General features: G+C 40.6%; 1 non-coding gene across 1 annotated transcript; it reads right to left on the bottom strand.

Annotated features, from left to right (window-relative positions):
- Positions 1–1,277: 1,277 nt before the first annotated feature.
- Positions 1,278–1,463, bottom strand: LOC126026526 (U2 spliceosomal RNA). The gene has a single exon (XR_007501761.1). It is a non-coding gene; the product is annotated as a U2 spliceosomal RNA (small nuclear RNA).
- Between the last annotated feature and the right edge of the window lie 5,293 nt (positions 1,464–6,756).

Here is a 6,756-nt window from a genome sequence, read left to right as displayed (position 1 = left end):
GTCATAGTCAATGAAGGAGGAAAGAAAGGGATTGTGGGAATTCAACACCAAATGGAAGGAACCAGAAATGGTTTTCCATGGGTGGTGACACTGGCTGGGCCCTATGAGGTGAAGCAAGAAGGGTGCAGAGGGAGGTGATACCAGGCCAGGACAGGAACAGTCAGATTCTGAATTTCCCTCGCAGAAAATGAAGAAGGATCCAGGCAAACAAGAGCCCTGAGCTTAGGAAGGTCCCTGTCAGCACTGTAGATGAGAAGGGTTATTAGGTGGTAAGGAAAGGAGGGATTTAGCCCCTAGAATCCTCATCAATCCAGAGGAGCCATTGTGGTGAAGGAAAGACAGACAAGATAGTAAGGATGAAGACATTCATGGATGGGATACAAAATTTCTAAAAATGTTCTCTCTTAATTCTTAATCCTTCACACCAGTGTGGATTCCCAAAGTTTCTCAGAAATCCTCGAGAGCTCTAAGAAGTGGGAACTCAAGGCTGTTCTTTGGGGTATCTGGAACCTGGGCTCAGAAGGAAAAGGACTTGAGTGTCAGGAGGTGGGGGTGGACTATGGTGGGCATGGACAAAATGATGGTCAGTTTGGGGCTCTTAGGAAAGGATGTGGACCCAAAACTAATGGTCTTCAAATGAAGCCCCACTACTAAACTCAGTGTTTGCCTATGAGTCACATTCCAGTTCTCTTAGCCACCAGGTATGGCCCCCTTTCTGATAGTGGGTGGTTCCATATCCTATGGACCCAGTTGAGATAAAACTGTATGTTCATCATAAGTTGTCTCACTGTCTCCGTGGGAACAAAGACTAACCACTAAATGACAGACTAATTGACAGAGCAGTATCTGGGATTTTTTTTTGGGGGGGTGGTTTTTGGGCCACACCCAGTGGCTGTCAGGGGTTACTCCTGGCTCTTTGCTCAGAAATAACCCCTGACAGGCTCAGGGGATCATATGGAATGCTGGGAATCAAACTCAGGTCTGTCTTGGGTCAGCTGTGTGCAAAGCAAATGCCCTACCACTGTGCTTTCTCTCTAGCCCAGTAGTATCTGTTATTAAAGTAAAGTAATTTGCTTTGCAGCAAAGCCCTTTATTCCCGGTCTCCTTAAGTGTGAGAGTTCATCCTTCTCTCAGGAAGAACTTGAAATCCAAACTTGGAGAAAGCAACCAACTCGTAGAAAAACCCAGGGCCAATCAGTGTTAGTGATGCTGAGATTTCAGGTGGAAATGGAAGGAGAAGAGGGTTGGGCTTCAAGACAACAGAATGGACTGTAGCCTGGTTCTAAGAGAACCAAGGAATGGCTCACTTCTGAGAACCTCAGTTTCTCACACACCAAAACATACTGCCAAAAATGTTACTCTCCAGTCTTGAGAATTTTTTGGAGGGAATTGAGAGTTTGTGGTTTACATACTGTAAATAATGGTTTCTACACTTGATCTTAGCCAAAAGGCCGAGAAGCGATAAATAATGGTTTCTTATGCACATAATTCTATCACCAACATCCTGCCACCCCAAACCCCAGCACCCTCCTCAATACCCTAGACCTCCAACTTGAGGAGGGTGCTGGGGTTTGTGGGGATCAGTTCTCTCATCTCGATGCCTTTGGTCCTTCGTTGTTACCTTTTTAAGTAACATTTTTAAGTCCAACATATGAGAAAATTATCTATATCTGTCCCATTTTTTTCTGATTGACTTCATTCCTCATGATATCCTCTTATTGTGGTATATATACACAATGGAATACCATATTTGCTATTGTTTATAGGTATAAGAAATATAAAATTAAAATGATTTAATTTGCTGCAACATGGAGAGAACTAGATTTTAGTTCCACAGGAAAATGAGAGCAAGCTCTTAGGTTTGGCAATTAAACTAAAAGGTTCTAGACATCAAGGAGCACTCTGGACCACCATTTTCTGTCCTCACCAAGAAATCTGAATTTCTAATTTGAAATACTCCTGTTTACTTTCAATATATACTTTTTCTTTTCCTTTATTTTTCAATACTTTGTTTCAGTTACAACTGCTGAAGCCAGAGTGAGAATTCAGCACAGAGTGCTTGCCTTCTATGCACCCAACACTGCTTCAATCTCAAGCACCCCATATGGTTCTCAAAGCCCCACCTGGAGTGATCCCTGAACAGAAGCACTGAGTATTGCAGGGTGTGACCTCCAAACAATTACAACTGTTAAAAATGGCTGCCAGAGATTTTCAACTCTCTTTCTTTAGTCTCCCAAGTCTTTATATTTCTGTGGCTTGTATTCAGGGGGCATTTGGATTCTGTTTTATTGTTATGTTGTCCTTTCTTAAAGATAATTTCAATAACTTTCATTCTGGCCCTTTATTATTTTATAATATTTTTGTTTGGTTTTTGGGCCACACCCAGCAGTGCTCAGGGTTACTCCTGGCTGTCTGCTCAGAAATAGTTCCTGGCAGGCACCGGGGACCATATGGGATGCCGGTATTCGAACCAATCACCTTAGGTCCTGGATCGGCTGCTTGCCAGGCAAACTCCGCTGTGCTATCTGTCCAGCCCCTATTTTATAATATCTTTATTTAAGCACCATGCTTACAAACATGTTTGTTGTTGGGTTTTAGTCATAAAAATTACACCCCGCCCGTCATCAATGTTCCCAACTCCCTCTTCCATGATCCACTGCCTGTCTTCAAGACAGGCATTCTATTTCTCTCACTCACAAGCATTGTCATGATAGTTGTAAGTGTAGTTATTTCTCTAACTGCACTCACCACTATTTGTGGTAAGCTTCATATTATGGGCTGGTCCTTCAGCCTCATCTCTATTATCTCTGGGTATTATTACTATGCTATTTTTATTTTTCTTAAATCCCACAGATGAGTGATATTATTCTGTGTCTCTCTCACTCTAACTTATTTCACTCAGCATAACAGTTTCTATGTCCATCCTAGGAGTAGTATTGCTGGATCACATGGGAGCTTAATTTCCAATTTTTAAAGGAATCTCCATATTGTTTTCCAGAAAGTCTTGACTAGATGGCATTCACTAGCAGAGAATGAGAGTTTCTTTCTCCCCACATTCACTCCAGCACTGATTGTTCTTATACTTTGTGCTGTGTGGCAGTCTCTGTGGCCTAAGTGGTTCTTCAGTATTGTTTTGATTTGCATCTCCTGATGATCAGTGATGTGGAGCATTTTTTCATGTGCCTTTTGGCCATCGTATTTATTCTCTAAGGAAGTTTCTGCTCATTCTCTCCATCTTTTGACGGGTTTAGATGTTTTCTTCTTATTAAATTCTGTTAGTACCTTGTATATCTTAAATATGACCCCGTTATCTGATGGATATTGGGTGAATAGTTTCTCCCATTCTGTGAGTGGCCTTTGTATCCTAGTCACTATTTCCTTTGAAGTGCAGAAGCTTCTCAACTTAATATAGTTCCATTTGCTTATCTCTGCTTCCATTTGTTTGGACTGTGGTGTCTCTTCCTTGAAGATGCATTTAGTCTCAATGTCATGGAGTGTTTTACCTTCGTGTTCTTCTCTATACCTTATGGTTCTGGGTCTGACATCAAGGTCTTTAATCCATTTGGATTTGACCTGTGTGCATGGTGTTAAATGGAGGTCCGAGTTCACTGTTTTGTATGTGGCTGATCAGTTGTCCCAACACCACTTGTTGAAGAGGGTTTTCTTGCTCCATTTTGCATTTCTTGCCCCTTCATCAAATATTAATTGATTGTATGTCTGGAAAACAGTCTCTGAATACTCCAGTCTATTCCATTGATCTGAGAGTCTGTCTTTATTCCAATATTATGTTTTAATGACTATTGCTTTGTAATACAATTTAAAGATTAAAAAAAAAGTGATGCCTCCCATCTTCTTTTCCCTAAGGATTGCTTTAGCTATTCTGGGTCTTTATTATTCCAAATGAATTTCAGGAGTGTTTATTCCACTTCTTCGAAGACTGCTGTGATATCCTTAGAGGAATTGCTGTAAATCTGCACAATGCTTTGGGGAGTGTTGCCATTTTAATTATATTTATCCTCACAATACATGAACAGGGTATGTGTTTCCATTTCTTTTATTTCTTGAAGCAGTGTTTTGTAGTTTTCTTTGTATAAGCCCTTCACCTCTTTAGTTAACTTGACTCCAAGGTATTTGAGTTTCTCTGACACTAATATGAATGGGATTTTTTAAAATTTATTTAAAGAAAATGCATCACATAGTTGACATAGTGATCATAATACAGTAGTTTCAAGATGACAGAAAGTAAAGTTATTAAAAAACATAAAAAATAGCTCCCTAACTTGGGTGCACTGGGAGCCTTGATAGGCCCCCAGCCTTCCCCTCTTCTGCCCCTGGCCTCTAGGCCTTCTAGGGTGGCAGCCCAGGCGGCCAGACAAGGTGGTTGTCAGGGGGGCCCTCCTGGATGGGGTCCCAAGCTTTCCCCGCTCTTCTCCCAGCTCTAGGGTGGGAAGGGCACAGGGTGGAGGGCGGGCAGATCCTGGCTTCCGGCTCTCTATCCATCCTCTCTTGAGCTGGAGGTTAGCTCTAGCCGCATGGGGCTTGGGGAGACCCCATGTAGAAGGCCTTCTCCCTAACTTGGGTGCGCTGGGAGCTTGATAGGCCCCCTGCCTTCCCCTCTTCGGCTCCCGGCCTCCAGGCCTTCTGGGGTGGCAGCGTAGGCGGCCAGAAATGGTGGGTCTTAACTTGGGGTTTGCTGAGATTTGCTCGGTTGCGCTAAGTTTGTCACGGGCAATTTCTGACTAGTCCACATATGGAAAACCACGCGGGGTCTAGTGCCTGCGCCGCACACTGTATGTATTGAGTATTCCTTATCTCTATGTTATGTTTTGCATATCCAGAATGTCCATTTTGTATTCTGCCTTTCCCACACCCCTACAAAGCTCATTTTTACTACTTAACTCTCTCACCCCCCCCCAAACATCACTAACCAACATTACTCTTTAACTTCAGTACTGCACAATCCTTATCACAGATCAAAGCTGTGCATTGTGTGTGACAACCCCAAACTGTTTCAAAAGACATAAAATGGACACGTATTTCTTTAGAATATTTTGTGTTTTTTCTCTGACAGCTGTCTTACTAAATATTTTCTTATACAGTGACGATTCTAACCACTTTTTATCTTCTCTTTATGAGCTGTTCAACAAGGAATTTTGGTGAAAGAGTCCCCCAGTTTAATACTTATGATTGAACCATGTCAGGGGGATTATTGGACTTGTTCTTATGGCCCCCATGTGCGCCAATAACACCACGTGGCATTGCTCCTTTTTTGCATAGGCACATTAAAATGAAAAAATACTATACATACAAATAAGATCCTATCTAATAGAAATTGGAATACACAAATCTTGTAGTGCAAAGGGACCTTACACCCTGAACATTAACATAATGACCTGGCACAGGCCTCAGAAGAAAGGGCATTTTCCATTCACCCCTGAACCAGGGAAGACATCCACAAAACATCCTTTTTTGTCTATAATATCACCTGGAAGCAATCCTCTACCACGGAAGACCCTACCACTGCTCAGACATCGACCTGCTCAACAGAGACTTCCCTTAACACTGAGAAGACTTAACAACAACAACGACCTGCTTACAGGACAGGGCTCTCTGCATTGCCCTTTAATGGTGAGGTGAAACGAGAAAACACCCCACATCCTGACTTCAATGTAGGATATGCAGATTCCAGAATATTTAATACAGAACCATGATACCAACAACAGAGACTGTGTGAAAAATAAAAGTGTGTTGGCACTACAGACAATGTCTTGGATTGGACAATCTAGCTTGCCTGGAGCCTAGAGTTGGTCTTATGCCAGGAAACTTCAGGGGTCAGGTCTCTTTGTATTTAGGCCAAGGTTATTCCTTTCCATTCCCCTCATGTTTTGGTGGGCCTATGCAAACAACAATTGCCACTCTAATACCGTTTTTACTGTGCCCCTTTGACTCTAATCCTTTAAAAAAAAACACTTAAAATTTGAGGTTAACTTAAGCTAATATGCATGTTCATGAAAATGTAAAAAGTACTATGCCTCTAATGTTTAAGGAGTTACGTAAGTTTTATGGCTTTAGATTGCCTTGTGAGCTGTTAAGAAATATTATAATGTGTTACAATCTGGGGACTTAAGGGACAAAGTAATTGTACATGGATTCTGTTTTATTTACCTTAATGTTCTTTGGCTGAAAGTTCAAAGTTAAGATATCAGTAAGGGGACTTCTTCTGAGAATTATGTTATGGGTGATTGTCCTTTCACTGTAACTTTACCTTGTCCTCTTTCTTTACATCTTTGTTCTCATAATTAAAAATAAAAAATTAAAAAAACCATAAAAAATAGAAAGAAAAACTAAAAATATGGAGGATTTTGTTGAGAATATTTGCATCTGTGTTTATCAAGGATCTTGTCCTTTTAAACATCTTCTAGTTTCCTTAAATTGGACATTATGAAAAAATAGATAGCTTCTTAATTCAACTGACTTTTAATTTCTTACATTAAAAACTACTCAGTGAGGGGAGTAAATAAAATATACTCATTCTGTTAGAAAACTTGATAAATTAGTGCTATAGATGTTGACGCAGGTTGTCAAAATGCCCAAGGATTATCATGTAAGAACTTAAGGGGAAAACTGTCTTTTCTTGTTGTTATTCCCAATTTTTGAGTACAAATTTGTATGGGGTTTGATATTTTAAAATATAAATTATTGTTTAATTAATTTTGTCTCTAAATCATGCTGTTTTTATACCTCATGCATGTATTC

Source organism: Suncus etruscus, chromosome 13 (genome assembly GCF_024139225.1).
Source record: "Suncus etruscus isolate mSunEtr1 chromosome 13, mSunEtr1.pri.cur, whole genome shotgun sequence".
NCBI classification, from domain to species: domain Eukaryota; kingdom Metazoa; phylum Chordata; class Mammalia; order Eulipotyphla; family Soricidae; genus Suncus; species Suncus etruscus.
The sequence above is the reverse complement of the archived record's forward strand: the minus strand, read 5'-3'. Positions and strand labels throughout refer to the sequence as shown.